The sequence below is a fragment of the Oryctolagus cuniculus genome, chromosome 9, assembly GCF_051225735.1.
Source record: "Oryctolagus cuniculus isolate XC-2025 breed Fujian yellow rabbit chromosome 9, ASM5122573v1, whole genome shotgun sequence".
Lineage (NCBI taxonomy): Eukaryota > Metazoa > Chordata > Mammalia > Lagomorpha > Leporidae > Oryctolagus > Oryctolagus cuniculus.
This window is the reverse complement of record NC_142875.1, coordinates 49,929,129-49,943,536: the sequence shown is the minus strand read 5'-3', so window position 1 is coordinate 49,943,536 and position 14,408 is coordinate 49,929,129.

Here is a 14,408-nt window from a genome sequence, read left to right as displayed (position 1 = left end):
TTCTTGCTATTTTATTTAGACTCTATCTAGGCTTGCTGTTATTCTGCTGGTCTTACCTGGATTGACTCATATGGATGCTGCAGTCTGACAGACTGAGGCAACGTGGTCAAAAACAATTAAGGTTATATGTCTGGTGGTTAGCTCTAGAGAACTCGTTCCTTTACTCTGGTCTCTATTTCCTGAAAACTGTTAAATAGGTCTAGAAATGTGATTAATTTTTCCAATATATTTGACAACAACAATTCCACAATGATGATGTTTACTTCTGAGTACTTTACATAAGCAGGAACACACATTGATTATTCAATTTTTAAAAAAAATTATTTAATTCATATACAGGGAACAAACTTCATATATTTCATGTATACAGTTTTAAAAGTATAATGATAGTTCCCACTCTACCCTCCCCCTGTCATTCCCACCCTCTCTTCTTCTTTTCTCACTTTTCTTTATTTTTAGAATAACAATTTCAATTTACTTGATAAATACAAGTTGACCTTTTACTAAATAAAGAGTTCAACAAGAAGTAAGTAGAAAAAAATCACTGTTCCACAAAAGTATAGACAAGGGCTATAAACAATAATCAAATCTCAAAAGGTCAATTTCATATACATTTCGTTGTTGTTTTTTGTTGTAGTCTCCAGCCATACCACCCTGAAAGTATCCTATCTTGGCTGATTATTCCATTTTTAATGATTTCTTTTTGATCAGACAATTCAAATGTGAGTCTGAGAGCCTGATCCCTCCATTCTAATTGCCTTCATTGAAGTGAAGTTAAATAGCAATATCTCATTGTTTCCAAGAGGCATTATTTCATTAAGGATGCATTTGATAGGTTCCCTCTCTTCATGACACAAAGGTAAACATAATTTACACATTATAGATAGGGACCAGAAAAATACTTTTTAGTTCATCAAAAATTCAGATGCTATTCAAGGAACAGAAATGATGTCACTCATAGCATAAATTAAAGGTTGGATACAAGATATCTAATTTTAAACCTGAAGAGAACCATGTTTAGTAATATATATCTCCAGATATGTTGACATTTAAATACAAAAGCACAAAAATTTGATATCCTTTTATAAATAAAAGTATTTCATTTGTGAGAAGAAAAAAATACTGGCTGGTATTGCATTCCAGTGGGTAGAGCTGCTATATGTGATGTCAGCATCACAGGTAGGTGCCAGTTCAAGTCCTGGATGCTCCACTTCTGATCCAGCTCCTTGGTACTGTACATGGGAAATCAATGGAAGATGGCCTAAGTGCTTCAGACAGTTTACTCAGGCAGGAAATCCGGAGGAAGCTCCTGATTTGGGACTTTGGCCTGGTGCAGCACTGGCCATTGTGGCCATTTGGGGAGTGAACCAGTGAATGGAAGATCTCTCTTTCCCTCTCTCTGTGTAACTCTGACTTTCAAATACATAAAAAATCTTAAAAAGAAAAGAAAAAATACAACAGCAATTAGAAAAGTGTAGAAATTTTCTTCAAATGAACAGATGTCATAGATTTTAGGATTGGTATACCTATATTCTTAGTATCTACTGCTCAACTATGCTGTCACCTTATGAAAGTGGCAGTTACTGTATATGTAAACAGTTATGCATACATTCCAATAAAATTATTTCCAAATCTGACCACAAGTGCTATTTGTCCCATGAGACACATTTTGTTTTCCCATAGTCAAAAGAAAAAAGTAAGAAAGCAAGCAAGCATAAATATAAGATAAATAGCCCAGATAGTCTCTTGTTTGACTATAAACTGGAAGGGACTAAGGGCCTTACTCCCCCTAGAGGTGTTTTATAGCTGAGCAAAACTTCTCTTAGGACAAGAAGGTCCTTATTCCTCATATCCCAGTAGTTGGACATGAGCACAGTCCCATTTTCTCTAGTTGCTGAAAGTAAGCGTGTACAGCAGTTGTTTAAGTGCCTACTATGCAAACTTTGAGTCTTTAGTGACAAAATATTCTTCTCTATCCCAACCTACAAATATATTCTCAATTTATCCCCATGAAACTGAGATAAACATCCTCTTGGATGGAGTACCCGCAGATTCCAGGCTTTAGCCTATCACAAATCTGGCCATTGCATCCAACGGAGGAGTGAACCAGTGGATGGAAGATATCTCTCTCTCTCTCTCTTTCTCTCTCACTCTGCTTGTAACAGAAATACATAAATAAGTAATTAAATAGATAAATCTCTTTAAGAACTTCGAAAATTTTTCCCACAGTTTTATTAACTTCAAAGATTGATCAGCCATAAAAATGAATGAAACCCCGATGTTTTCAGTAAAATAGATGAATTGAAGAGCATCATGTTTTGAGAAATAAGCCAAAACACAGAAAGACAAATAGATAGAATCTTAAACAAGGTCAATCAAATACAGTGTAGTGATTGCTAGAGGCTGGGAGAAGCAAGGGGAGTCAGGAGTTTGGATAATGGTTACCAAATCTGTTAGTTCAAACTATCCAATGAATACCTACTGGAATTACCTAGACTCAGGAGGTATTTGTGGTTCACATTGATCTTTTATATATTTATGAACAAATATAAACAAAGAGATTCAAGTTTCTAATCATAAAGTAACATCATAAAAGGGGAATGGATGATTACCTGATTTGATGCATATACATTTTATCTGTGTCTTAAAATGTCACAATGTATCCCAAATATGAATAATTATTCATAAAATTAAAATAGATGTTATCTTCCTTATATCCCTCCTACCCCCAGCTATATAGTAATCACTTTTGAGTAATTCTGTATATTCTCACATAGCCAATACAACAAACAACCCTCTATTAAAGACTGACAGGAAATAACCTTACAGACTTTGTGACTCCTCTCCTCACAATTCCCTCTGCTTTGCTGTCTGTCTCATAGATTAAAGGCATGGCTCTCTTTCAAACTCTGCTCTTTATGCAATAGAGCTCCCTATTTAGCTTGAAATTTAGCACATTTTTTTCTTTTTTTTAAGATTTATTTATTTATTTGAAGGTCAGAGTTACACAGAGAGAGGAGAGACAGAGAGAGAGAGAGAGAGAGAGAGAGAAAGAGAGAGGTCTTCCATCCAATGGTTCACTCCCCAGCTGGCCGCCACAGCTGGAACTGTGGCTATCCAAACCCAGGAGCCAGGAACTTCCTCTGGGTCTCCCATGTGGGTACAAGGGCCCAAGGAATTGGGCTATTTTCTACTATTTTCCCAGTCCATAGCAGAGAGCTGGATCGGAAGAGGAGCAGCCTAGTTTTGAACTGGCGCCCATATGGGATATTGGCTCTTCAGGTCAGGGTGTTAACCCATTGTGCCACAGAGCTGACCCTAGCACCTTTTTTCATACATCTGCAAATTTCATTGTTAGTCATCCAGTAGAATAAACAGATCATTCTCATTAGTTTTCCTCTCTCATAAATCACAATTGCATCTTACCTATTTTCACAAAACAGATACCTATATTGTCCAGTGGTATGATTGTTTAGCTGAGGTGGTAGTCTAGTACAAGTTTTTCTGTCATAGCTGGGAGTTGATGTTCCTCTGCATGACTTAATTCTACAATTTAAATGCCTTTTGCAAGAAGCTTAAAAAATCAAGCTAATTGCAACTTATCAATGGACATGTTACTAAAGTTTGTAAAGTGATTACTATAATTTTATTGCAATTTATGTTTTCTAACGTATGAGTTTTATATCATCCTCCCTTATAAGCAAGTCAAATAACCTTTTAACCAACTTATCAATCCTATTTTACTGTGATATCACTGACATAAACATACTTTTCAAAAGGAGTGAAAAATTTCATGCATGTTAGGACTATACTACTATGGGATGTTAAAGCTGTAGGAATGGTAATTTAATTTATAAGTAGTATTTGATTCACCTACAAAGATACTAAAATCTTTAATAGAACTTGCTGTCATTATTATTCATTATTCGTAAGTGATATAAATGGAATTAATGCCTCAGAAAGGTTAGCATACTGATAAATTCATGCCCTAAAGAATTTATAATTCTAAAACCCTTTCAATAACCTCCCCATCACCCAACCCTTGGGTACTCATTAAAATAAGACAGCTTGTGATCACTATTCCATCTGGCATTAATATAAAGGAGTCCAACTAAATAAAAGTTATAATATTATTCAAAACATAGTTTTAAAATTGAAATAAAAACTATAATGCTCTGATGAAACTAAATTAACTTCTTAAGTTTAAAGTATAGTACCAATGTTAACTGAATGATTTATGTTATATCAGAAAAGTGATATCTCAAGTTTAATGCTATGCCAATTTTTAAAACTATAGCAACCACATGCGGAACTAGAGACAAAATAAGTCCTCCAGTATTTGAACAGTGGGTCTGAAGCACATAAATTTGATTTTTTCTGAACCTTATAAGGATAATGAGGATGATATTCTCTGACTTTAGTCACTGGACACTTTTCTTCTGTGCCTTTGTTTTGCTATTTTGTTACTCTTATATTCAGAAATAGATTGATGAATCAGAATAGTTCAGAATTTTACAGAAATTAAAATAACCTTAATGAACATTGGAATCACTACAGCTTTATCTGTAAGTCATTTCTCAGTGTAGGGGTAAATGAATCAACTCTTCATATAATATTAAAGGGTTGAAAAGCCTTTTCTCAATTTAGTTATATTCAATGGATGGTCTGAAAAATCCTCCTTAATCCTGTATCAATGGAGACTAATATGATTTCATTTAAACATGCATTACTGGATATCTATTTTTTTTTTTCCTACAGTGACATGAAAAATGTTCTCTCCCAGGAAAATGGAAAGTCATCTTTTAAGAGTTACAAAGAGAGCACAGAATTATCTCACACTGAAGGTTTAGAATTATTAGCACTCTAGCCTCTGAGAGCATGAAGGAAGCTTTTTTCTTGAGCATTTCAGTGAAAAGTTAGAGAATCCAGCATTCAGGAATCCATGGACAGAGGCAAATGTGTGCCTTATAACTCTTGCTTGTAGAAAATGTAGTCTGCTCTTCTGAACAGATGCGGATTTCTATGCCTCTTACCCAAGTTTAGGAGGCATGACACTAAAAATAAGGCCCCTACCATCAATGATTACAGTTGATGACAAAATAAATTAAAATTTTATGTTTCTCTTTTACATTCCAATTTGTGTCTTCACCAAAAAATTTGAATTCATGCTGTGCTGACTTTATGCTTTCTTTAGAGTCCTCCTCCTGTCTGACCTGAGTGGTAAATGACTGAAGCCATTTCTGTCTCACATAAAGTTGAGGAAAGGGGAAAGGACAGATTTAGATCAGATCATACTGCTTTAAAAAATAGATAAGTTCATCTTGGTCCTACCTTCTTGAGACTAATTTTCTACCAATGTGCTCTGACAATCAAACTGTAAAACTTTATGGACTAAGGTCAAGATGCATGCCTGATTGGATGCTTGGAGTTTTAAGGTCATATCCTGAACTCATGACATTGGGGAGTTCCATTTCAGGATCAGGGAACTAAAGCCTTTTAATAATTATCTGTACCCATTTGTTTGGAAGATTTCTTATACTATGACATTTCTACATATAAAGAAATTATAGTGGTCAGTTTTGTGGATCAGTGCATTAAGCTGCCACATGTCATGCTTGCATCCTATGTTAAAATGGTGTTTTGAGTCCCTGCTACTCACTTCCAACCGAAATCCCTGCTACTGTGCCTAGGAAGGCAGAGGAAGATGGCTCCAATCACTTGGGAGACCTGAATGGATTTCTAAGATCCTGACTTCATTCTGATTTAGCCATAGCCATTACAGCCATTTGGGGAATGAACCAGTGAATGGAAGATTCTCTCTCTCCCAATCTCTCTCTCTCTCTCAGCCTTTCAAATAAATTAATAAATCTTAAAAATTTAATTTAGTGAATAGTCATTTATAACATTTCTTATTACGGAAGGGCCAATAAAAGGCATCAGTGAAATGAGTTATTTTCATATTAACAGCAGGTTATCTCAAATATTGAGATTTTCTCCTATATTTACTATGAAAACCATGAACCTGAGCATCTAGCCCCATAATAGGATAAACCTTGAGGCATAACACTTGCTAGAGGTTTACGAAAGTCTTGTAATGGGCCGTTACAATGAGTAAAATAGAAATTGCTGTATTTATTTTATTGTATTGAAGGAGAAGGTACATCTTAATAAGATGTAAACAGCTACAATGCATGACACATTGCTAGTAAAGTAATATTAAGTGAATGTAAATTATAAAACAGTTCACGGAATGTGATATTTTAAGCATTTAATTTAGATCTACATGCAGCATGCATAAACGCCAAGGTCTCTGGAGCTTTGCAAACTGTTACCTGTAAAATAGTAAATATACTAAATTTCATCAAATTGTCAACTCTACCTTCTTTTTTTACATTTTTCCATTTCAAATGTCAAAAATATGCTTAATAATAGAAGATATATCACAGTTTAATAGATGGGGGATTTTTTAACTCCATGATACATTTTAATATCACTGACAGAACGTCTAATAAAATTCTTTTCTTAATCAGAATTTTCACAATTTAAACACTTTTCTGGAGCATAATGAATTCTTTGTCAGTTTTCTCTTTGTTTCTTGTCTTAGGGATTTTTCTCTATGAATCTACTGGTGAATTTCATCTTGTATGTGATTTTATTTTCCCCCATGCCCCAGAAACATTTCTTGTCTACATTCATGTTAATTGATTGTTTTTAACTGATAGGCTCATGGACACACACTACAGAGAAGGTGAGGGGGAGATTCAGAACTCACATACAGGTTCATTCACCAACTACTCAAAAACCGATGGTTAGCCCACACCAAATTTTTGGGGAGCTTTGTGGGCATCAGAAACCCAAGTACTTGAACCATTGTTTGCCTCACAGAGCCTGCATTAGCAGGACGCTACATCAGAAGTGGAGGCACGACTCAAACTCAGGTATAGGTAAAAATATCTCCAGGCCAAATGCCTATACCTAGAGACATGTTTGATGTCACACAGGTGTCCAAAACTATTCTCTCTAAACTGTCAATAGAGACAAAGTTGAGAAATACTATTAGGGAAATAATGTTGTAGAAAGCAAAATCACCCCTGTGATATGTGTTTCAACCTTTCTAGGGAAAAATTCATCCAAATAATAACAAATAAAAACATAAGTATCACATATCATTTTAGTTATGAGAATATACAAATTGTAATGCCAAAAGTTTACTGCAATAGAGATTTTTCAGCTTTGACTCTCAATAGCATCACTGGGGACATTTAAAAAATTCGAATGCCTCTGTCTGCCTCCAGAGACTATGGGGCACTTGATATTATGAATATAGCTGTTCTGGGGACTGAGGATTGTTGTAAAAGTATCCCAGGTGACACAAAACCGAGGGCCAAAGTTAAGGACACTTCTCTAATTTTTTCTTTCCTTCCTTCCTTCTTTCCTTCCTTCCTTCTTCCCTTCTTTCCTTCTTTCCTTCTTTCTTTTTTTAACTAGATGAAAACATGTTTCTTTTCAGTAGAAAATGAACTTACTGTGGAATCTCATTTAATAGGAAGTTGGCTTTTGATGCTATCTTTTTAGAATTTTGGTATTTTGTTCACCAGTTTTCTGACAATTTTTTAAATGGAATTAGTTTCAACTTGATATGCATTCAGTGTCTACCACAATCTACAAAGTATCAATACTGGATATACAGTATAATGCATGTGCACACTTTTTTAAGTAGTCCCATGAAAGCTTGAAATATCTTAAGGTAATATTATACGCGCTGCCACTGTGGCATAGTGGGCTAAGCCTCTGTCTGTGGTGCCAGCATCCCATGTGGGTGCCGGTTCATGTCCCGGCTGGTCCTCTTCCAATCAGCTTTCTGCTAATGGCCTGGGAAAACAGTTAAGGATGGCCCAAGTGCTTGGGCCACTGCACACTTTTGGGAGACTGGAAGAAGTTCCTGGCTCCTGCCTCCTCATAGTCCCAGCCCCAGCAGTTGTAGACATTTGGGGAGTGAACCAGCAGATGGAAGACCTTCCTGTTTGTAACTCTACCTCTCAAATAAACAAATAAATAAATAATCTTTTTCAAAAAGATGATTATAATGCTATGGATTGATATTATTATAATTTGAGATAAAGCCATACAATATATTTCAAAAATGAAACTAAGTATTGAACCAATACCAAAATACTAATTAAAAACACAGCATTTTCCAATAAACTACTCCTAAGTAACCATTTGGCATGAATTTAAAATTAACTAACATTACTTTTGTGCATTCCAATTTTTCTCATGATTACCGTTTGCTTTTAAAGATGAATTTTTTGAGTTCAAACAATTTGGAAAAAGCAGTTTATTCTCAAGGCATCTTAACTTTCCACAAATCTACTTTTACACAACTAGAAAGCATGTGATGAGTCTACATTTATTTTCTGCTGTGTCAATTTATGGAAACCTATCAGAAATGGAGAAATACAGTTCTAGAATGTCTTCTGCTCTGTGAGGCCAAGGCATTTCTCCTCCATGGGATGAAGGCTGGGCTTTTAAGAAATGCATCATTAACTCAAAACTCTTTAAAGAGAAGGCCAAAGTATAATAGAACTTACTTTATTTTTCATCTTTTGTGTCTCCTTTTAACTCCTATCACTATTCTAGTTGCTACTTTCTTGTCTGCGTTCAGGAAATAACACAAATCTGATGATCTAGTTAAACCTAATTAAACATATCTGTGAGAAATTTTATTTGTAAGTCTACAGAATCATATAAAAAAGACAGATAATATTGCAGACCAAAATAAAGCCTCTAAACTAGGTATAACAACAAAAAATGTCTGGAGTTCTGAATTACTTATTTCTTAAATTTAATATCCAAATTGACATAATTTTCTATTTGATTTCTGTGTTAGGGCAATCACTGTTTAAAATGGGACATATTCTGTCTGTAGGAGTAAAAAACAGTATAGAACTTAAAGAAAAAAAATTTTACAGTTAAACAGCTTTAACAGGAAGCTGAAAAAATGCCTCCTTTGACAGTGTATATACTATATATGTGAGAAAGCAGTGGTGAGAGAGACGTAACTCCTGACTAAGTTAGACAGGCATCAGGGGCTCACTACCACTAGATGAGCCTCAGAAGACCCGAGAGAAGTCAAGCACTGGCTCATGTGACGGATGTAGGTGTGATATGCTAGTCTTTGTAATCAGCAGTTTTCCGTGTAACTGGTGTAGGTAATAAGAATGTTGTGCATCTTGGTAACAGATTTCATGTGCTTTCTGTTGTCTCCATTCAGTCTCCATTGGAACCATTATTCAAAACCCTCTGTCTCCTGGACCAATCACAAGAACTTTAGCATTTTTCAGATGACAGACCTTCCAGACAAACAGTTCCCAGTAGCTCTTTCCTTCAGTGACCCCTCTCATTGCCAGGATCTTTATTTTTTTTTTCTTTTCCTCATTTCATTTTTGCTCTAACTTCTCTGCTATCTTTCAACAAACTACCTCTGTTTTACATACTCTTCCTTTCTGTACTCCTCATTCTCCATGGATGTAAGACATGAACCTGATAAAGAAAAAGAATTGTAGTAACTGCAGACTTCTGCAACATTTTGGAGGGTCTCAACTGGGATCATTGGAAGGGTCAAGGAATGGATGATTTTGAGAAATTTTGGAGATCCTTTTTCTCCACCATAGTCCACTATCAATTTGCTAAGCATAAGGCAATTCTCAGCAAATTCAAAAAAATCAAAATCATACCATGCATCTTTTCTGACCACAATTGAATAATGCTTGAATTTAACAACTCAAAAATCTCTAGATCATATGCAAACACATGGAGACTGAACAACATGCTCCTGAATGAATAATGGATCATAAAATAAATCAAACAGGAATTAAAAATAATTTTGGAAATGAATGAAGACTACAATACAACATATCAAACCTTTTGGGATACAGCAAAATCAGTGTTAAGAGGGGAAATTTAGAGAATTTGGTGCCTACATAAAGAATTTCGAAATGCATCAAATAAATGAGCAACTTAGGCATATCAAGGGCCCAGAAAAGTAACAACTAACCAAAGTCCAAATTAGTAGAAAGAAAGAAATAATTAAGATTAGGGAAGAAATAAACAAAAAATATAGAATATCAGTGAAATGAAGAGCTTTTTAAAAAAATAAACAAAATTGATACATCATAGGCCCAACTAACCAAAAAAAGAGGGAGAATATCTAAATCAATAGAATCAAGGATGAAAAAGAAAATATATCAACAGATATCACAGAAGTTAAAAGATTCATCAGTAATTACTACAAACAGCTATACAAATCAGAAAATCTAGAAGAAGCATATAGGTCCCTGGACACATACAGTTCATCAAAATTGAATCTTGAGGATGTAGAAAGCCTAAACAGAGCAACAACATAATGGAGATTGAAGCAAGAACCTCCCAAAAAAGAAAAGCCCAGGACCATATGGATTCACAGCTGAATTCCAACAGAAATTTAAAGAACTAATTCCAATTCTTCTCAAGCTATTCAAAACAAATGAAAAGAAAGCAATCTTCCCAAGCTTCTTCTATGAAGCAAGCGACACTCGAATTTCCAAATTAGAAAAAGAAACAAAAGAAACAGAACCATAGACCAATATCCATAGTGAAAATAGATGCAAAAATCCTCAACAAAATACTGGCTAATCATTCCAACAACACATCAGAAGGATCATTCATGAGGAACAATTGAGATTGATCCCTGGTATGCAGGGATGGTTCAACATTTGTAAATCAATAAATGTTATACATCACATTAACAAACTGAGGAACAAAAACCATATGGTTATCTCAATAGATGCAGAGAAACTATTTGATAAAATACAATACCCTTTCATGATGTAAACCTTAAGCAGTTTGAGTATTGGTGGAACATTCCTCAACACAATCAAGGCAATTTATGACAAACCCACAGCTGGCATCTTATTCAATGGGGAGAAATTGAAATTTGTGGAGTTCAAAAACATGACATTTGAGACAAACCTAACCTAAAATTCTGACTATTGCTTTCATTTGGTTGTTTCATTGCAACATGGAAACCATTTAATTTTCCAAGCCTTAGTTTCTTATCTTCTTCCTGGCATGAGTTATCAATTGGCAGAGCTAGGATCTCTAACAAGAGCTCTTGAGCTAGGTGAGGTTAAAAGGAAAAATACTTATACTGGTTCTAAATATATCTACTTCATTCTCCATGTTCATGTAGATATTTGGAAGAAAGCCACTTCCTCACTGCAAATGCCCCTCCCCCAAATACTATTAGGAAATAGATTGATTGTTACCTTTTGTGTTCTCCCAGGAAATTGCAATTATACACTGTAAAGGACACAAAAAGTGGACTGATGAAGTAGCTAAGGGAAATTGTCAGATTTGGCAAGTAGATCAGCAGGCAAGGAAATTCCTTCCCTTGAGCATTAATAGGCAACTTTGTTTTGGGAAAACCACTTAAAGACATCAGACCACAAACAACATTCATTGGAAGATACCCAATAGGCACTTTCTACAGGTTGTAGTCTCCAGCTCATTGAATGGTTTCAACTGAAGAAAGAAGGATACATCCTCTTTCATCCTGAAAGTAGAAGGCACTTAAAACTTCCCACCAAACTTTCCAACTGAAAGTGAGTGGTGTTAAGACTTTTCAACTGGCTTTGATGTTATTTATTGGAATGGGTCCCTTCAGGACTATAAAACAGGTTGTGGGGATCTGTGAAGTTTGTCTTAGGAACACTCCTTAATCAAAGGCTAGCTTTCCCCAGAGTACAAAGGAAAGGAAGCTATTCAGGAAATAACTGGCAATTAGATTTTACTAACATGCCCAAACCACTAAGTATCCAGTTCCTCTTGGTATGGGCAGACACCTTCACTATTTGGTTTAAAATCTTTACGAATCTGAGAAGGATACTGAAATAGGAAAGTTGCTGATCTCTGAAAGAGTTCCGCAGTTTGGATTTCCTAAGAACCTACACAGTGACTGTAGCCTCTCCTTCAGGGTGATCACCACGCAGAGTCCCTAAAGGACTATATTTAAATTATTAGCTGCATTGTGCTGGAGGCTCCAATCATCATGAGCAGTAAAAAATACCAACATCTTCAAGCGATACCCTAAGGAGCAATCTCAGGAAACTCATCTCCCTTGGATCTCTCTCCTGCCTATAGCTTTAGTGTGTAGAAAGAAATACTCTCTCAAAATAAGGTTTCAATCCTTTTGAAATGTATTATCATCCTTTCCTTAATAATGGTTTCCTAATAGACAATGAGATATAATACCTGATCAGATCCATCATAGAACTTGCCAAATTCCAACAGGCCATTCAAGATCTCTCAGAGACACAACCCAGGGAACTGGGAAGCCCCAAGCACAGAACAGAAGACTCAGTGTTAGTCAACATTCTGTGAAGGATCTTAATGTCATGTGCTCATCATTGTAATCAATATTTTTTCTGTGCTGTTGTAACTGGTCTAAATAATAAGAATTTTATGTGCCTTAAGGAAAATTTCATGTGTTGTCTGTTGTGTCTATTGAATATTGATTGGAACAACCAATCAGAACTGTCCCTCTGCCAGACCAAACATGAGAATTTTCCATTTTTTGCAGTATAAGAAAACTTCTGGAGTCTGGCACTGTGGTGCAGTGGGTTAACACCCCAGCCTGAAGCACCAGTATCCCATATGGGTGCCAGTTCAAGACCCGGCTGCTCCACTTCCAATCCAGCCCTCTGCTTTGGCCTGGGAAAGCAGTAGAAGATAGCCCAAGTGCTTGGGCCCCTGCACCTGCATGGGAGACCCTGAAGAAGCACCTGGCTTCTGGCTTTGGATTGATGCAGCTCCGGCCATTGCCACCAGTTGGGGAGTGAACCAGAGGACAGAGGATTGATCTCTCTCTCTCTCTCTCTCTCTCTCTCTGCCTTTCCTTTCTCTGTTTAACTCTGACTTTCAAATAAAGAAATAAATCATAAAAAAAGAAAACTTATGGAAAATCAATGCTCAATGACTCTCTCTTTTAGGGACTGCTCTTGCCATTAGAGGGAATACACACACACACACACACACACACACACACACACACATATATATATATGTGTGTGTGTGTGTGTTTTCCTTTGGTTTTTGCTTTAAGCTCTTTGTTTCTTTCAATAAACTCTTTATTTCTGCTTTACATACTTTTCCATGTCAATACTCCTCATTCTTCATGGACATGAGTTATGTACCCAGAAGAGAAAAAGAATTATAATAATTGAAGGCTTGTGCAACAGTGGTACTTAGAAGACTTTAAAATAAGAATGGGGTCATTATTATGGCTAGCAGTGGATTAAGCCACTGCCTGTGACAGCAGCTTCTCATAGAAGCACTAGCTTGGATCCTGGATGTGCCACTTCTGATCTAGCTCCTTGCTAATGTGCCTGAGGAGGATGGCCTGGAGTTCCTGGTCCCCTACCACCCACATGGGGAACCCAAAGTTTCAGGCTGCTGACTTTCGTCTCATCCAACCTCAGCTATTGTGAACATTTGGGGAGTGAACCAGTGGGTTGAAGATCTCTCTCTCTCTCTCTCTGTGCCTCTCTCTCTTTCTCTCTCTCTCTCTGTGTGTGTGTGTGTCCCTTTCTTTCTGTAACTCTGCCTTTCAAATAGTTTTTTAAAAATAAGAGTGAGGGGGACCAGCACTGTGGCACAGTATGCTAATCCACTGCCTGTGGCACCGGTTACCCATATGGGCACCGGTTCTAGTCCCACCTGCCCCACTTCCAACCCAGCTCTCTGTTATGGCCTGGGAAAGCAGTAGAAGATGGCCCAAGTGCTTGGGCCCCAGGGCCTGTGTGGGAAAGCAGGAAGAAATGCCTAGCTCCTGGCTTTGGATCGGCACAGTTCCGGCCATCATGGTCAACTGGAGAGTGAACCAGCCAATGGAAAACCTTTCTCTCTCTTTCTCTCCCTCTCACTGTCTGTAACTCTACCTCTCAAGTAAATAAATTAAAAAAAAAAATCTTTAAATAAAAATAAGTGTGAGGGACCAGCACTGTGGTTTAGCAGGTACTGCTGCTACCTGTAGTGCTGGCATCCCATATGGACATCCCTTGAGTTCCAGCAGTTCCATTTCTGATCGAGTTCTGGCTGCTGCTATGGCCTGGGAAAGCAGTAGAAGATGGCCCAAATCCCTGGGCCCCTGCAAGCATGTGGGAGATCCTGAAGAAGCTCCTGGCTCCTGGCTTCAGATCAGTGCAGTTCAGGTTGCAGCCACCTGGGGAGTTAACCATGGAGTGGAAGACTTCTCTATTTCCTTGCCTCTTCTTCTCTGTAACACTGCCTTTCAAGTAAATAAATAAATCTTTAAAATAACAGTGATTAGTATTTGAACATTGTCATTCTACATTACTGGGCATACATAC